This window comes from Etheostoma spectabile, chromosome 16, assembly GCF_008692095.1.
Source record: "Etheostoma spectabile isolate EspeVRDwgs_2016 chromosome 16, UIUC_Espe_1.0, whole genome shotgun sequence".
Taxonomy (NCBI): domain Eukaryota; kingdom Metazoa; phylum Chordata; class Actinopteri; order Perciformes; family Percidae; genus Etheostoma; species Etheostoma spectabile.
Window position 1 is genome coordinate 20,715,901 of NC_045748.1, and position 4,676 is coordinate 20,720,576.

At 39.6% G+C, this 4,676-nt stretch overlaps 1 pseudogene; it reads left to right on the forward strand.

Moving 5' to 3' along the window:
* Positions 1–4,468: 4,468 nt before the first annotated feature.
* Positions 4,469–4,676, forward strand: part of LOC116704732 (stonustoxin subunit beta-like) — an 8,773-nt pseudogene continuing 8,565 nt past the window's right edge.

Sequence of the window (4,676 nt, forward strand, 5' to 3'; positions counted from 1 at the left end):
AATCTCACCGACGAGACAGCCTTCGCTACCGGGGTTTGAGGTCATGCCAGTGTGTGACTGACAATGTTGTTTAACTCAGGATTTTATAAAACTTTTTTATGTCAGTTTTCCAAGCTTACCGCTACTGTGGCTGGATATGGAGTTGTAACATTATTTAATATGACACTTTTTTGACATTCAAAGTTTTAGCCTTATGTCTGTGAAGCACTCAATATGTTTTTTTTTTTTTTTTACTCGAGTTAAAAAAATGCATATTCCAGTCAAACTGTCCGTTTTCTCCATGAAATCAGATCACAGCATCGGTTACGATGCAAATCCCAAAATATTCCTTCACCTTAAAACAATGGGCTAAAGCTAGACATGTCAAAGTATCCTCTTTTAATTTTTTATTACAAATAATGATGGGATGTTACCATGCCAGACTGTGCAAGGTGGTCAGATGTTATAACGTGTATGTTAATTTAAAAATAAGTTGTAAAGAGTGATATTATCTCCTCTGCTGTATCAAATGTCCCAAGTATCCTTACAGATGGATGTTGATCTCACCATGTGGGGGATTTCAGCCTTAAAACCTTTTTTAAATACCTATTTCAAACCAAAATTGTAACCAATTATTAATTGTTCTGTACCTCATCTTTGTTCATTTATTCAACTAAGATGCTGTGAACACACTGTAGGGACTACCAACCTTTAACAGCAATGTTTGCAGAATGGGATTTCAAGTGCATTTGACGTCCTTTTTCCATTCCTATAATTTAGAATAGTTGCTAATCAGTGCAAGGCCAAAATTGACACATTCCTGTTCTGACTTTTACTACATCACTTTCATGCTAGTGTTATAGTGTATGCTGATGATGTCTTTTTAATACTGAATGAATGGATGCGGTAGATTGACGACTGCTGTTTATTGTACCAGCAATTCTTCTCTGTCATCTGATGGTGTTTTATCATGCGGTTGTTAATAAAAGCCTAGGGCACATTTAGCAATCTGAAACGAGTATTTATTTTATTGTGGTTATTCAAGTTTTTATGTATGGATGTGGTTGTTTTAATTTAACATGAGGTCATGTTAAAGTACCTGTTGGGAAACAATCCGATCCGACTGTTGATGTGGTTTGTATCCTATCATCTCGTAGAACAAAGTGACACAAAGCAGGTTTCAGTTAACAATGTTTTAAAGGTTTAATGAGACACTAGAGACTAGGTACACTAGAAGGGTGCGTCATCTCCCCTATTTTTTATACGTTGTATACCAATACGTTTCTGGCATCTGCCTCAACTCACGCTTCAAAAGTGTTGATGACACAGCATTGACAGGGTTTGTAAAGCCTTGGTTTTAAAGTCTTTTTAAAGAGGGTGGGAGGTATGGGTGCAGAATGCGAGAGTGATTGAAAGGAGAGGGTTAGTCGGGTATTTACATAAACACTAGTTAGCTTCAATTCACTAGCAAGGACCACACCATCAACCAGCTACGTCTTAACAATGTAATAATTAAAGAGGAATGCAAGGTATTAAGTGTCACTTGTAGTCATCAGTTGACTTGGCGTTGACTGCATTGTGGGAGGGCTTCGGTAGGGAATCCGCCATAGCACACGGGCATGATTGGGTTGTTAGGGCAAGATTTACAAGTTGAATATCTGTGCCAAATATGGAGGAACTGGTGTTGGGTGAGTGTCTGCAAGAAGGGACCAGCATCTAAACTTGAGAGCATGAGAATCCATGTTGAAGCCCCCAAAACTGGCAGAAGGAGCTGCATTGGTGTGTAGATGGATGTCGTGTTTTGAGCAAGTTTGCTCATCATGGACGAGGTTATAGCATGCCAGATGGTGAAAAGGCAGAGCCAAGAATGAGTTAGGCATGTCTTGAAATGACTTGGGAGGTGGAATTAATGGGCGGGGTGATCATGAAGCCTTCAAGGTCTTCCTTAGTGAGCAGATAATCAACGGACTCTGGCTAGTGTATAAATAAGAGATTCCAAGGTAGAAATTGTCTAACACTTGATCAGATTTGCAAAGGGGGGGTTGTAAGACTGTGCCAAGTAGACATGAAGGGAGCGCCACAGGGTTTCAACATGCAAGGTTGAAGTAATTAGGCAGTGGAGCAGAGGTGGCATCCCGGCTGCTGATAGAGCTAAAAGCGCATGACGTTGGGGTTGCTGGCACCCCGTGCTAGAAGCCCCTGCTACAGCGAGCTGCTGCGGTTCATGGAAGTAAGCACAGGGGGGCACTGGCATCCTGGTGCCAGGAGCCTTGGTTAGAGCGAGCTGCTGCTGTTACTGGAAGTAAGTGTCCTGGCATCCCGGCAAAGCTCCTTGACTCTGGTGTTTGTGTGCTCTCGGTCTGGTGCAGAGTGTGAGAACGAAGAGGGTTAGGTGGGGGTAACTGGCAGGGTAAGTCCTGCTTTCTCACACTCACTCCATTACGCTTTTCCCCCCAATAAACCAATGCAGTTTCCAGATTGGTCCCCCTGAAAAAAAGATTGGTAGTTCGTCCATTCTGCATGGTTTCCTGTTTCTCCTGTGTGAGGTATGTAGCGTGCTCATTGTGTAGTTTCAGCAAACAAAAGATGGGTGACTTTTGGGCAGACCCTTAATCCTTTCGGATTTGAGTCTGGATTTCCAGGCTACTCAAGTCCTAGAAAGGCCCCTGGTCGTGACACAAGGAATTAAATTGGCAAAGGGTACATTAGACTTCAAGAAATAGGCAATAATCCAAAATGCATGAGGTAAACAAAATACAGAAACTAATAAAGATTATGTCAGGTGAGAACAACAATCAAAACAATACTAAAGCCATTTTGACATGTCACAGTAGGAGATCAAAGGTGTGAATAATAAAATATGTGTTGTCATGGTTTACTGGACCAATTTAACAAAACAGCATTTCTTTCATTGTTACAATGATTCATGTGCTCCCTGCTTTGACAAGTCAACATGTCTGCTGTGAAAAAGGCTTTTAACTGTCACAGAGGTAGGGGGCGGCCTATAGCTTACTCTACTTACTTTATTATTTAGTAGCTTACTTTAGCGTACTAAATAATAAAGGGAAAAAAAGCCAAAAAATAATCTTTAACTTTCACAGAGGGAAAACTAGGTCAAGGGGGACACCTGGTGGCGAAAATCTACACTAGAAAAAACAAATCAAACTAAACTAAATAGTAAATGGCCCAAAAAGTGGAGACAGATATTTGGAAATAGCCCTTTCATTTGCTTCTTCCCTGACTGGCCCATTTACAGTTTTTTCAGAGGTTAGAAGACAGAAAGAAAATCGCATCACAGATCGCTCACAGCACAGTGGAAACAAAACCCACACAGAAGGGTTTCAATCAGAGTGACCCAACAGGGTAACTGTATTTTCTGTTGTATCATCTGATCAAGATCAATGTGGTTAAACTGGTCCAATTTAATGTGTCATATCATTATTCAAGAACACATTTTCTCTGTCCCTGATGTGTTAATAAACCCCAGGAGGATTTGAAGAGTTCAAAGCCATGTCACTAATATTACCAATGTTGTTTGTGTTCTTCTACATTAGCAGGTCAAATTGTTAGGGTTGTGGGTTTCTGTTGTTATATTTCCTGTTTTATATTGTTAACTCATACCCGGTTTTTGATTCAATTCAACTCAAAGTCATTCATAGCATCAAATCAGTTATCTCAAGACACTTTACAGAGTAGGTCCAGACCACACTCTATAATTTACAAAGACCCAACAATTCCAGTAATTCCCCCAAGAGCAAGCATTTAATGCAACAGTGGCGAGGAAAAACCTGATTCTCGTTTCCTTGTTGTTTCCTGTGCTCATCTTTTATGTTGTGCTCGGTTTACTTCCTATATTTTTGTAGTGTTTTGTTTCATGTGAAAAAAAAGTGATACAGCTCCCATATACTTTGGCCCTCTGGGATATTCCTGAGTTCATTGAGAAATTAACACTCTCAATTTTGTGCTCCGGGCTTTTCTATTTCCTTCAAAGTCATACATCTGTAAAAGGATTTGAAAACCCTACTGTGAACGTATCAGATGGGCTACAGACAAACTAGTACCCTAGCCACATGTCTCAACTTACTACAAAAAAATCCAGAAGAAAAACACTCAGAAAATGGATATCAGATGAATTTATTTCTACAGATATATCTGTGCGTTTGTCTTATTTTCTTTTGAAAAGTGCAAAGAAAAAAGCCAAAAAAGTGCAAAATACAAAACTTCTCAAATACAAAAACACATGTACATCAATCACACACATACCTGAAATAACTACATACTCATAGAAATAAGTCATTATAAATTGATGAAATGGTGAAAGGCAATAACTAAGGCCCTATTTTTGCTTTGACACAGCTGCAGCCATCACGGGGTTAACATTTTCTGGTCAAGTTTGGTATTAATCGATTTGTCTTCTTATTGGCTAAACAGATAGGCCGGTCTTGTAACATCTAGTTTTAACTGGTTCCTTAAAATGTCAATTTTTCCCATGTGGGCCCGCCCTTTCACCGCTGTGACTAAAGACACGAGGAAAAAGGTATGGATGCACACTCCACTTTAGACACTAGCGGTGCAGTATCTTTTTGTATTTATTTATTTTCTTTAACTTCATAAGATTATAACCACTATAATTCATCTTGTGCGTTGCGTGTGGACTTAATAGAATTGTGAGACTTTAAGCTTTCAAATGATGTGCT